Genomic DNA, 14929 nt, shown 5'->3' with positions numbered 1-14929 from the left:
GTTGTTTATGGTTGCATGAAGTGTACATGCAGTGCAGGAAATAAAGGGTGTCACTCGGCAGTGGCGGCTTCACTTGGTAGTGACTCTGCAATCTCTCAGACTGTTTTGAAGTCACACTCTCAAGGCTGTTTCTCTTCTGCTTTTCTCCCTCTATCTTGGGTTGATTCTACAGTGCAGAAAGCTGTTAATGTAATGATTTATCAAACCACAGGACACAGAATGTCTTCGGCCCATTTTAGATTCATAGAGATTTTTTATGCTAAGAAAAGCAGCTCAGTGGTTTTTGCACTAGAGGAAATGCAAAATTACAGGATTGTATTAATTCTAAAGAATCTATGGGCATGGACAAAGAAATTCAATAAGCCTGATTCCTCTACCTTAGAGGGAATTTCTGCTGTAAAAGGAAAAGGGAGAAAAAAGCAGAACAAAGTAAATTTTGCACAGGGTGATTCAATGTTCAACAAAGGGAGAAGCAAAGGTGAAATGACTTGCCCATAAATGCAAGTATTCAACAAAGCTGGAAACTGGCTCTAGCTTTAGTGATGACTTTTTTGTATCAGATTTCTCCTGAAAGCAATCAGAAGACATCGTAGTGGGCAGTTAAGATTCAGGGTGTTATTATGCAACATGAAAGGCTTTCTCTTTGACTTATTTACCTTACTGGTCCCTAGGCCTCTTCTGCAGGGGGACTGTGATCATGGGTTTACTGCCAAATCAGAACTGACTCAAATTACCTGCAATTGGACAATAGATAAAACTAGCAATATTTCAACTTGATTTTCTTTCCTCGGGGTCATTTATTTTCCCCTTGCCTACCCTGTTCCCCACCACTTCATATTATGAGACATCCAGTTAAATAACACTGGTTATTTAAATCACATTATATCAAAAGGGGGGGGGAAAAATGAGCAAACAAAACCAGAATTTTTAAAGTGGTTATGTTCTCTTTATTTTTGGCTGGCTTGGATTTTTTTTTTCCTTTTTTTTTCCTTCTGACACTACTAACTTTTCAATTCAGTTTGGCAAACTACTTCGGAAATAGATTGTCTTCTATGTTCATGATACTCATAGGGACCTCCTTGGAATGTGGTCTATAAGTTAGGTGTATGTTATGGTGAACTACCAGAATCAAGAAAAGAAATAGATTAGATGTTTGGACTTCCCTTGAGTTTAGTGTGGTAACTTCCATCAATTCAGGTGGGATGTAAAAATAACAGCCACTCAGTATGTAATATTTAAAATTATTTTACCAAATTTTACATGGCTTAATAAGAAGGCAAGAGAACATTCTAATTACATAGGCTTTAAGAGTGCTGATTTCCTACTACAGGTGTAGTAGGAAATTTATGCTTGTTTTTTTTTTTTTACCAGAAAAAGGGAACATGAAATTATCTGCACAACTGGAGACTGTAGGAGGAAAAGGGAGAGGAAAGGTTTAGTTTTTCAGCTGAAATAGAAAAACTTGGAGATTTGCATTTATTTTTAAATAAATATGCCTAAAGAAAAGATGGGAGAAAAAGCCAGAAAAACCTCTTTATCATAGTGTCTGTGTAATTAAGCATGACTGTTTTTCTTTATGATAAAACACAGTTTTCTTCCTCTGCAATTCCATGTAAATTCAGCCTCAATCATTAGTATCACAGGATCTTTGATGACTTCCCACATTAATAATAAAAAACGGCAGCTTTATTAATCAAACATGTCCAGCCACCCAAACATCATTAATACTTGATATAATCTCATAGTGCAAATGCTTAAGCACCTGGAAACATTTCCATGAAATATTGACTTAATGGTAAGTGTCAAGAAGATACATAGTCTTCTATTCTCTTTTCTTTAGCTATATAATCCAACAATATAAATCACAAACAGGCCTGCCCAACATTTGTAAAACTACAGTCCAGTCTTCTGCCCATCCATTTAAGTAGCTAAGTTCTAAGCAGTTTTGGTCAGTTAAGAAGTCTGTTTAATGCTCCATTGTTTCTTTTCAGGGGCCAGGACCAATGGAAGAAATTATGTTCACAAAACATTTTAGTCAATAAGTAAACCAAGAAAGATTTGAAACAATATTGAATTGTGGGAATAGCTTTACATTGAAATATGTAATTTTGAGGAAGAGGGCAGCTAAGTTAAAGTGTTCTTGTTCCAGCTGTGTGAGGCCACCATGTGAGTCAAGGCATGCAAGGAAGATCTTGCTCCTCAGGGTTAATAAGTCCAGACCAACAGCTTGCCAGGCAAAATACCTTGTCTTATTCCATGTTTGAAGAGTTTCTAGGCCCAGTCCAGGCTCCCTCTGGTCAGGAGATCATGCTGAAGGAGAAATGTAAAAGTGTCCTGTAAGTCCAGAAGGCAATCCTCTCTTCCAGGTCATGTTCTTCTCCAGACTAAATTAACCTAAAAGCATGCCTCATTTGGTGATTTTGCCTCATTATTGTTCACAGTTCATTAATAAAATCATTAAACCATCTTAAAAATCTCCAAGAGAATACAGAGCTTGGAAGTGATGAGAAACTGGGAGCTCAGGTCAGGGGCCTGGGACTTGTTGGACAAGAACACTAATATCCAGGGAGAGGCAAGCAGATCTTGAAAGGAGAAAAATGAAAAAGAGAGGAGTTTGTGGAAGGCTAGATAAGAAAACTTCTGCCATAGGAAATTAAGCTATGTAGGAAAGACTGGGACACGTATTTTACGGAAGGGAAGCAACAGGAATGAGTGGTTTGGAATAGGATGAGAAGCTGGTGAACTAGTGCTGGAGCAATTTGCACAAACAGCTAGAGAGCTGGAGCTGTGAACAAGGAAAGGCTCTGGAGAGAGGCAGAATATATTAAGCTTGGTGAAAAGATTACATTGCTGTTCAGAGCCCGGAAGGGAGTCCAAGGCTCTCAGACCCCACCAATCCTCCACTGTCAACAATGCATTTATGAATACGTTGCAAAATATCTTGTTTTTTTCAGTTTCTGGAATTAGGTGCTAAATGATCTTAGTAAAAGTCCCTGAGCTTAGGTATCAGTAGGGCTGCAGGATGATCGGCAAAAGTAAGGAGAGAAAATATTCAGGGAAACCTTTTTTTTTCAATCAGGAAGTGGAGAGATTCAATAGAGGCTATTGAATCTAGCAAAACATTGGATGAAAATCAAGAAATTAAATGAACAAAAAACCTCCTAAATGCAACAAGCACAAAGATTTGACCATTCTGGTTTTTTGCCATTCACTGATATCTGGAAGGAGCTGCTGAAAATGTAATATACCCTGCTGGCAGACTGTCAAGCTTTGTGTGACTTGCTAGTTTCCTGCAGGGAAAATCACAGCAATCTGCATTAAAAGCATACTGCTTTGCACTGAAAGACCCTTACAGAACGCAGGGAACAAAAAGTAACGTTTCTTAACATTGTAGTCTGCTGGTTTTAACATGAACCCATGTAAAGAATTACCCTTTCCAATCAGAGGCAGAACCTGATAAGGGAATGATAGTTTTCTTCAAGAAAAGATTTCCAGGGGAAAAGACATACAGCCAACAACTGAAAAGACACCATGTCAGATTTAGTTTTTGATTTAGATTTATAGCTGTTTTTGCTCAAAGTTACCCAAGTCTTTCATCACTACATAAGAAATGTTGCAGATAACTCAGCAGGTGTGCAAATTAGAAGCTCCAGATCCAGACTGCCTTACTGTCTGTAGTAAGGAATAATCCCAGCTCTCCTGGCCTCCAACTCACCATTTTTGTTTCCTAAAAATCTGGATTATTATGGGGTTATGTAGAAATTCATTCAAGGATGGAATAAGCATATAATCACAAACTGAGATTATTAGTTATTGCTGAAGTTTATTACTTCTGAGGTTGAGACAGTGGGAGGGCAAGGATCAGTATGTATACCAAGATTAACAAAATTATAATTTTACCATTTTTAACTGCTAACTTCATATATTGCTTCAGTCCTAAAAGTTATCTTTTAAGTTTCTATATTTTCATGTCTATGGAATTGTATAACAATTTTTAAATAATATTGTCTACTGCATGAAATCATCCAGGCTTTGATTAAAACAATTTAAAATTAGTAATTAATGGATATCATAAAAGATATTACCAGAATAGGGATATATTTCTGTGTGCTCATGGGAACTAATTAATGTTTTCCATTTCTGATGGAGACATGTATGTTATCATGTTAGAGTATAGATTGCTCTCTCTGGCATTTAAATTACAATATTATTCATTGGTCCCATTGGCTTAATCAAAAAGCTGTGTTTAATGATTATTTAAAAGAACAAATTGCTTTTTCTAACATTGAAATTCAATGTAGAGAAAACTTTTGAAGTTATAACTTCCAAAGTAATTCATAAGCTAAGAGAGAGTGTGATAGAGATGAAAAAAAAGTGATAGGTTGAGTTGGAGCAAAATTGTATCTCTCTCATTGCTCAAAGTAGGAAAATAATCATAATAAAGAAATAATGAAACAGAATGATGACTGCCTGAGGGTAGGTAGCTCCAACTGAAATAAACCAGATAGAAGGTTGATTCAAGGAGAAAATGAAGAATAAATTGGCTAGAGGTTTCAAAATTGAACTGTTTTGGAAATATTTTCAGAATGAGAAGGGATTTGGTTTAGGCTTTTTTTTTTCATTTATTGTGGTTATTTAAATGTGCCTTTTTCAAAATAGATAAAGCAATTCTTTTATGTCAAACTTGTGAAAAATAACAAATTAAACCAGGCTAAAAAATGTACTAAGAAATCTACCAAGGGTATACATTTATTCTCCTTTTCAAGGTAATAATTCTAAAATATCTGCAAATAAAGAGTTCTCCAAGGCAGCAGTATTTTTGAAAAAAAATCACTTTCTCTCACAGATGATCCATGCATCCCTAAAATCTCTGGGAAATGCTGACCAAAAGTAGCTACACGTAAAAATAATAAAAACTTCAGGCTCATAGGTGAACTGCCATTTTCAGTTTGATATGTATCAATATTGTGGTTCTTGTCCTAAAAAGACACTTAAATTTTGATAGAAAAGCAACCTACTTGCATCACAAGTGTTTTTCAGGCTCTTCCAGGCACTTCAGTTCTAGCAGTATCTCCTTTTTATGACAGTTTAAGGAGGTTACACCTGTCATTAGCAACTCACTAACATTTTACTTATGTGCAAAGAATCAAAGTTTTCCATAACTGATTGGCAGTGACAGAGAAACCTAATTTCAGGGGCTAAACAATGTAGGGGCTTAGCACAGTAGCCTTTTACCCAAGTAGAGTTAAAATTAAAAAAAAAAGAAGGGAAGTATAAAAAAAGGTTAGACCCAATGGTTTGGTCCTGCTCCCGTTTTTTTTTTTTTTTTTTCCTTAAATTGTTGTTTATTGGAGCAAGTGTACACAGGAACTTTACTCCTTGTATACATGTCCTGCTTGAACATCTATTTATGCAGTTCATCTCTACCCTGGGCTAATCTAATGCTCTTCTTAAATATTTCATATGTTGCAAATCACTGAAATGTCAAGAACTAGTGTTCAGTAAGCAGGTGCTGTCAACACAGATTCAGCCATAACACTTGGTTACTTGGTTTCACCTTCCCAGGGTGAAATTTAAGGCTCCTCTTGTTCCTTGAGCTGACTCTTCCCCTCAGGTTGATACATACAAAGCTTCATGAAAGTTAGTTGTGTTGCTGAGAACTGTGAGCAACTTGTATAATTAATATCCTTCATTCTCCAGTCTGGTGGTTTCTAAAATAGAACTGTTGTTCAGGAGAGTCATGGCTCAGGAGAAGCACTCCCTCTCCACCCCGCTCACTCCTTTCCCCTGTCCAGTGGAAGATGCAAAAGGTAGAGGTTATGGGTTAAAATAAAAATGATTTATTGGGAACAGCACTGAGATAAGAAAAAGGAGTAGTAACAGCAACAATATTAATAAGAGAAATGTGCAAAAGAGAGTGATTTATGTGCAAAATGCTCACCAAGTCTGACATGATGCAACGCAACTGCAGATGGTGCCACCCCACTGCTCCTTCCAGCATGTTTTTCCCAACCAGAAAGGAACACCCATCTCCTCTGAAAGAAGGGAGAGTCCAGACCTATCCTGTCCTGCCTTTTCCTGTGCCATCCCTTCCTTGTCCTGTTCTCCCCCACCCCCACAAATTACCTAACTTGGTAAGGAATAACCTCTTTGACACATCCACAGCTGTGTCACCATAGCTTCTGCAAACATTAACATCTCCCGGTCAAAACTAGGACAGGAAGATATATGAAAAACTTATTTATGCTTCTTTCTTAAACTAGACAGTTGCTCACATAGCTCTTAGGCAGAGTAGGTAGTTAAATGTGATGGCTGTTGTGTGTGGTCAGGTTTCAAAGGCATATTAATTATTTAAATGGGACCCTAACCTTTAAATTCCTGAGTTTACTTCTCACAGGTCTGAATCATATCTTCCCCAGCTAGTTATTTCTATGCCGTTACCATTTTGTGCATGTGGTATTTTCTCCCCATGTTGCATTCAGATTCATCTGTAGAAGCAAAGCTCAGGGCAGAGACTGCTGGCTGTGAAAAAAAAAAAAAAATCAGAGGCTTAAATTAACACTGTAAATTAAATTTTTGGCTGGCCCTCAGGTACCACATCAAACACTTCATTTTTTGCAGTCCTAAATCCTCCAAAAATTGAAACATTCCTACACTTTTCTTCAGAAGACATAATTTGAGTGAAATATGGAATCTAAGTCCTGTACTTTTGCTTTACATTGCCAGTACTAACATATTCTGTTTACATATTTAAAACTAGTGTTTATAGGGGAAAACTCTCAAAAGTGTCTGTTGGTCAACCCGTGGAGCAGAGAGAGTCATTGGCAACCTGCATGCTGCAGATGCACAGTAGCAGTGATCCCAAAGTGATCCCACTGAGACTGGAAACCCATCAGTGTTAACAAGGCCTTCCCAAAGCGCCAGTGCGGGCTGCTGCCAGAACATGCTGTGCTTAAAGCCTCCCTCATGCTCATCCAATTACCTGGTAAATACATGGCACAAGTGACTTAGAAATCTGATTCACAATGGATTGAAGAGCTTTTGAAAGTGCTACCAAATATTTAAGCTATCATCATCACAAAATGTTCACCAGGCTGGAGTTCATATCCAGTTGTTTAATGAAGGCAGGGCAGGCAGGGCATGGTTACAATCCCAGGCCTGCGAGGCACAGCAAGGAAGGCTGCTCATACTGAAAACAAGCAGTACAACCAGAGATACACAACTACAATGAACTTCCAGCCTCCAGCCTTTCCATAGCCATTCCACCAGAGTAGATCTTCAAATTTTTAACTCAGTCCTTTCACAAGGATGAACTAGATTTGGTGCTTTCAACCAAACATGCATGAAAATGTGATTTTTCCCAGACTCCCTGAGCTGAGCAGCTCCGGTGCAGGCATGTTCTGCAGTGGAAAAGAGAATCTTGGTATAGAGAAGGATTTCCTGAGCCAAAGAAACCACAGGGGATCCCTGAGACTGGCCAGGAGCTGGCAACTCACAAAAGAGTGGCTGATGGGTGTGAGTGGGGCCAGGAGATATGGCAGGGGCCACCCCAAAGGGTCTGCCTCATCTATCTTGGTGTTGGCCAATGCCTCCATCCACACAGAGCTGCTGAGGGGAGAGGCAGCAGTGTGGAACTCACTGTGGGTAGGGCCTGGACCATTCTGGGACAGGGACAAGCAGAAGATCTGCATAACATCAGGGAGGCTGAGAAGGAGTTAGACAGCTGGTTCCAAGGACAGTCTGCAGTGGACACACATGCAGAAGAATGGATGCTTGCTAGAGCAAGGGCCAGCAACAGGCACAGTTAGGGTGCCTTACAGAGCCACTTCATGACTCTGCAGACTCAAGAGGGAAGACCCATTGCATTAGGAGAGGAAGAAGGATTTCAACGTGGTCGGAGGGGCTGATGAGAGGAGCGGACCATCTCTTCTATGAAGACAGGCTCAGAGACATGAGGTTTTTCAGCATGGAGAAGCCACAAGAGAGATCTTACAGCCCCTTCCAGTACCTAAAGGGGCTACAAGAAAGCTGGAGAACTTTTTACAAGGGCATGGAGAGATAGAACAACAGGGAATGGGTTTAGATTAGATATAAGGAAGAAAGTCTTTACTGTGAGGATGGTCAGCACTGGAACAGGTTCTCCAGAGAAGCTGGGAATGCCCTATCACTGGAAGATTTAAAGGCCATGTTGAACGGGGCTTTGTTCTGATGGAAGGTGTCCCTGCCCATTGCAGGAGGGCTGGAACTAGATGGTCTTTAAGGTTTCTTCCAATCCAAAGCATTCTGTGATTCCATGATTTAGGAAAAAAAGTATCTTTAAATTATACACTCTGTTCTTTGCTTCTGTCTGCTGACTGGAACTTCTACCACCGCAGCAGCACAGGCATTAAAAAGTTAAAAAATAAATGGCATATTTAGCCATTCTCATATTGCTCTCATCTTACAAACTGTTGGCTCAAGTTTCTGAATTCTCCAACTTTGTAGTGTCACAGTCACAGTTTGTCTTAAGTTCTCTTTTAATTTGCACATACCTGATGTAGAGTCCTCTACAGCCAGGCCTATGTGAATGAGCATCTAGTGGTGATTAATCCACTGAAGTACATAAAGCCACCTCACTCCCTCCCAAAACTCATACATTTTAAGGTAATTGTATGAATTGAGTTGAGGTAAACTGAAATCAATGAAGCAAGAATCTAAGACATTACCATGTGCTCTTCAAAAATTTAGCAGAGTTGAAAAAGAAATCCAGTGTTTGGTCTGTCTTTACTACAGAGAATACCTTTTGGTTTTGTTTGGCAAAAACTAATTAACTTGATGATATCAATATCATCTTTCACTACAGGTTTTTTTTTTTTCCTACAACTGTGAATTGTGAATGAAACATCATCTTTGTGTCACTGAACCATTTACCATGCTCATGTCTTTCTTCAAAAGTCCTTCTCAGGAGCCCTTTCTCCTCTCTGCAGTTCTTTAGAATGCAAGAAAGAAAGATAGTAATCCAGTTAGAAAGCCTTGAGTAGGCAAAGGACAGAAGTAGCATCATCTTTCTTCAGCTGTCAAATGACTTGGAAGTGAGTAAATGACTTTATACAGATCAATATTTTTCCTCTACCAGATAAGACAGCACACAGAATAAAAGCTTGCATCTGTTACAGATTGACAAATATCTTTGTAGGAAATATCTACCTATAATGTGAAGTGAGAAATACCATTGCCAGATGGCTTTAATCTGAAAGACTATGCTAGAAAGCTCCTTCTGCAAATACTAGCATTCCTTGGAAACTCTCAACCTTTGCCTTTATTATTTATTGACTAAAATGGTATTGCCTCCAGCATGCAGGAATTTGATGTGAGTTAGAAAGTTAGAGTATAAAAGATAAACCAACCCTTGCTTTTCTTTTAGTGCAAGTAATCAATACTTGTTGTGAAAAACAAATATTGCAATGTAGCAGGGATATGAAAGTCCTTGAATGCATCCAGAGAAGGGCACGACAAAGCTGGTGACAAGGCTGGAAGTCATGCCTTGTGGGGAGCAGATGGGGACTTTGGGTTTGTCTAGTTTGGAGGGAAGGAGATAAAGGGGTGATTTCATTGCTCTCAGCAGCTTCCTGAAGAGAGGAAGTGGAAAAGGACGTGTTGAGCTCTTCTTTCTGGTGTTCAGTAATAGGACACATGGGAGTGGTTTAAAGCTGTGCCAGAGGAGGTTCAGATTGGACATTAGCTAGCATTGCTATACTAAGAGAGTGATAAAACACTGGAACAGGCCTCCTAAAGAGGTGGTTGGTGCCCCAAGCCTGTCAGTGTTTGGCAGTTATTTGGAAAATAGCCTTAACAGGCGTTAACCTCTGGTCAGTCCTGAAGTAGTCAAGGAATTGGATTAGATGATTCTTGTAGGTCCCTTCCAACCAAAACAATCCTATTCTATTCTATTCTATTCTATTCTATTCTATTCTATTCTACTGTTACCAGTCACTTGCCCAACATAATCTCTTCATTAATTCTTTCTTTGCTTAACATATCATTTGATAACTTTATAGCAATAGTTTAAAGAGCTGACAAAGGTTTGAGGGTTTAGGGCAAATAATTTTTCCCCCCTTCCAACAGTTTCAGAAATCTAAATAAAATTAACAGAGTATTTACTGCTTTTTAATCTTGGCATTGGTCTTGAGCAAAGTTATGGAACAGCTGATCCTGGAGTAGAGTCATACAAACATAGGGGGAAATATAATTATAAACAATAAACATTCATTAATTGAAAATAACTCCTAGCTCAAACGAGCTCAGTGTCATCTTCTGAGTTTATACATTTCTGTTGATATAACATACATTTGTAAGATGTCTCACATGATGCAGTATGACATTTTGATTAAGAAGTGACAATGATAAGAAAATCAATGTCACATATAAATTACCAAATTCTGACTGCTTGGAAAGTTTTATGACATAACTAGAAAAAAAAACATTATTCACCAGGACTTTCTGTTGAGATACTACATATTTTGGCTTGATGCTACTTAATACTTCTTTTAAAGACAGAGAAGCAATAATAGCATTGATATTTATTAAGCTTATAAGTGACACAAAGCTTGGGGGAATGGTGAGTAGTAGTTGCAAGTCAGGTAACTCTGCAGCCTGGATGAAAGTGACAATATGTATAGCTGTACTTCAGAACTTTTATTCCAGTTGGAAGCAGGTACTTCGGATTGAAGCTTAATGATTTTCCTTTTCCAGAATTGGACCAGCCATTTTGGGTGCTGCAGGTCTAAAGGCTATGTAATTGTTCTTGTGAATTAATAGTTATTTCAAAATATACTCCTTGTTTGAAGGTATGGCCAAAGTACCAAGCACAGATTTTGTATATGTGCTCAGAAAAGGATTATTTTCTAGAAGAAGAATGTTAATATATTGTTATATATAACATATATTGTATATGTTATATTAATGCAGGTGCTATAAAATTAAGATCTAATTCTGATGCCTGCACTTCAAGAATTATTTGGAGAAGTTGTGGAGTCCATGAAAGAGACAGAAGGCTTATCAGTGACTGGAAATTATTCGTCTTGTCAAGAAACCGTGTTTATCTTGATGGACAAAGAGTAATAGATTGCTATCCCTAAATGCTTGCATGATAAAAACAAACTAGCTAAAAATGCTTCGGCAGTCTAGCAAAGATATGCTCAGGCTCAAAGTCTGAGTTGATGCTAGATCACTGCAGACTAAGTCTCATTTTAAAAACTCAATCAGTTAAAACAGACTCATCTGTTATTAACAATGAGATAACTAGGCATTGAAAGAACTTCAAGGCTTGCAGTGCAACTTTATTGCTGGAATTTCTTAAAATAAAGATAGGACACCTTTCTAAAAGATGTTCTAGTTTATCAGTAACTTTGGGGTTTGCAGCCATGCTTTCTTCAGAAAAAGCTCAGAAAATGTAGCCAAATAATCAGCATATTCTCCTTCAGAACATGGCATGACCAGCAGGGAAGGGTTTCCAACAGTGAGATACTGTTTAAAACTATCCACAAAACCATATGTTAGGGACAGTTGAAGTGGAGTAGATGTCAGGACAGATAGAAAGAAACAGTCTACTCCATTCCATGATTATATAAAAGATGCCACAGTAATATAATACAGTCACAATGACTGTGAATAAGGCCAAACTCATTAACATTTTTCTTAAGCCAAAAGAACATCAGGTGAAGCAAAACTTTTTTTGTTTAGGGTTTTTCTTTATTTAATGTGCAAAAAGAAATTCTGAGGAAAAAAAAGAAAACATTTTATTTGAAAATGTTTACATGGGATTTTTTTTATTTGGCTAAATAAAAACTATTTCAACTGGTTTGGGAATTACAAACCCACCAAATCCAGTCCTGTGGGACTGTGTAACACACTGCAATACAAATGGGCCTCCTCCCACAAATAACAGCTCTTGCAAGTAAGAATTTCAATACTAGAAATAAATGAGAAGTGACTGGCACTGACAGATGCCATGAAACTGGGGATTCTCACTGCTTTTTAAGAGCAAAGTGAAAGCAAGAGTCATTAATGTTGTGTATCCTCAGATGTACTACAGTATTTGATGCTCTGTGGAATGTGGAAAAATATTCTGTTCAAAAAGCATTGCACAGCTTATGAATAAACCCTCTCAGGAAAAGATTCCCACATAAAAGATACTAATTTTCACTCTGATCCTTCATCTACTTTCACTGATATCAGCAGCTATGGTAATTTATTGTTGTTTTTACTTCATCTGCTATTGTTCACTTCTATTCTTCAAACACAAAAGAAAACCTATGTATGGAAAATAGCAAGACTTCTTAGGAATAGTGAGTAATGGATCATGCCATGCTGTGCCGTATATGTATATTGATTTTCTCTCAGATTGATACATTAATTTAAATAGAGATTATGTGTGTAACGATTATGTGTGTAACTTTTCTACTGATAAGGCAGAAATGGAACTGGACTGGTAATAATGGATCAAAGTCAGCTTATGATATTATACATTTTTATTCCCATTATGTGGCTGGATGAAACTGCATTTTTTGAAGGATTTTACAATATTACTTGTATCTTACAACAGCCAAATTAAAATTCTTTTATTTTCTGTGATTCCATATTTCAAAGAATACATGAAATAATACTTCATATTGCAAAATGAAAATGTCGTTATACCTAAAGTTAATAGGTGTGAACATCCTGAGAGCAATTCTGGAGCTTATAATGCCTCATAGATGAATAACATGCTACAGCTTCACATTGCTTAGTGGGAGGAGAACTTTATATACAGTACTTATGACTGTGAAGACAGAATAGCTGTATTTGGCAGGACAGCTTACATAATGTAGAAACATGTAAATTTTATCTATGCAAATAAGAGTCTTGATAATGCCACCAAATACTAAAATAGTAGTCATTTTTTTTCAAACCTTCTGTTGTTTGAATTTAATCTGGAGGTCAGTTGTATTCATGGAGCTTGATTCATCTCTTGAGTACATTCAAAGTATCCCAAACACTTAACAGAAAATATGGGATACAGACAGTGAAATGATTGCAGTGGAATCAAAAGCAGCTGTCTTTGAAACTGTCAGTTTCAACTGTTAATGGCACATAAAGAATTGTTTAGGGCACAAGAAATACTGACTTATAGGTTTTAAATTACTCTGGTACACAATTAATTTAAATCTTAAGATATTGGGTCTTTTGCCTATTTAATTTCAGTTCTTAATGCAAAGGTCCAGTATACAACATATGTATTCCAATGAATCTGGGGGAAGAACAATCAATATAAAGAAATTAGAACTTTGAACAAATGAAGTTATTTTCCAGATTCAGTAATAAATGCCAAAATCAGAAGATGTAATAACTTCATGTGTTGAAAATATAGTTATTAACTTCTAAAAACAGGCTTTTAAAGTTCATTTAACAAAACTGTCATTGTACAAAACTCTTTTGAAAGTGCTATTTGCATCAAATAAAATGAAAGTTCAGGAAGGAAGAACAAATAGAAAAAAATTAAATTATTTTATGGTGATAAAAAAATTGATAGCCTCAAGTAAAAACACGTTTCTTGATATTATATTCTTTATGTTACACAAGGCAATAAACCCAACATAATATCTTGTGGTTCTGCCAGATTAGGAAGATATCTTGGTCTAACTTGACTTTAAAAATTCTTTTGCCTTGAGACAACCTGAAATCTGGTCTCTGTTTTTCACATTATAATCTAACAATATTTTATTTTTATTATGAATGCTAATACATATGTGTATATTTATAACTGAACATGATTTCTACAGGCACAAACAGTAATATTAGGGTTAGTTGTTGTCTTGAGGTTTTTTTCCACTGCATACTGATACAGTAATTTGTCTATGATAATGGGAGACTTTAGCAACAATTGGGCATCATGGTATTAATGTATTTCTGAAAAAACTGCTTTTCATGTGTAAGAGCTGAAAGTCAAATCTGGGCTACGCTGCTCTAGTACATGCACACACACACACAGACACATCATGATAATGCTAAAGGCAATTATGAACTCAAAACTAGAGATCTTTGAGACACAGAAAACTGTTTTGATTTTGTGCCTAAGATCTTTGCCTGTGACTAGACATCTAGTCACATTGCTACTATGGTAATACATGTAAAAACTACACCTCTGAGGCCCTGTACCCATTTTTGTGAGGTTAAATATGCATCATAAGCAGAAATGTATTAGTGTAGCAGTGCCTGTCACCACTCCAAGAACATTTACTTGAGATAAGATGAATGCCTTTCTCTGCTGTACACATGCTCCCATCCAAGTACAATATCCCGGTGTCACTGCGGAATACTTAAATGCCAAAACAGCGTAGGGAATTCTAACCCTTAAGTGACAATATGACCTTGATCATTTTTTTCTTTCTTTTGTCTTGGAAGCATTTGCTCTAGCCTACTGTGGTGCAAATATCATTCCCACCAGTGAAAACTCTTTGTTGACTGACTCATTTTGGAGGAGTCAGAAGAAGCCTGCAATAAGTCCTCAGCATTTCTTCATTATTTATAATGTTATGAAGAAGATGAAGGCATTTTTAATTATACTTGCACTACTCTCATTCAATCTATATTTTTCTTCAAAAGAACTGCAAAATCCTGTTGTCATCCATGTCTTTCCTTGTCTTAATAGCATCTCATTTTGTCTTAATAGCATCTCATTTTGGAGTCATAACCACCTATGAGTACATTAATCTCTGTCTTCTACCATTTTGTAGAGTTTTTGGATCTTCCAAAGTTGAGACTTGCTCCATAACTGGCTGGAGATAAAGTCAAGTTAGGATGGGATACCAGCTCCAAAGACAAACTGATGTAGGCAGTGTAATTGAAGTAATCACAAACCATCTTGGTTGGGAAGGATGAAAGTTTGTCAAGAAAGTTTAATAGATATGTA

At 37.2% G+C, this 14929-nt stretch overlaps 1 protein-coding gene across 4 annotated transcripts in view; it reads left to right on the top strand.

The window, feature by feature from the left end:
• GABRG3 (gamma-aminobutyric acid type A receptor subunit gamma3) overlaps positions 1 to 14929 on the top strand; it is a 296838-nt gene that overhangs the window by 257282 nt on the left and 24627 nt on the right. The window lies entirely within an intron of this gene.

The sequence above is a fragment of the Lonchura striata genome, chromosome 1 (assembly GCF_050655825.1).
Source record: "Lonchura striata isolate lonStrDom1 chromosome 1, ASM5065582v1, whole genome shotgun sequence".
NCBI lineage: Eukaryota > Metazoa > Chordata > Aves > Passeriformes > Estrildidae > Lonchura > Lonchura striata.
This window is presented reverse-complemented; position numbering and strand designations above follow the sequence as displayed.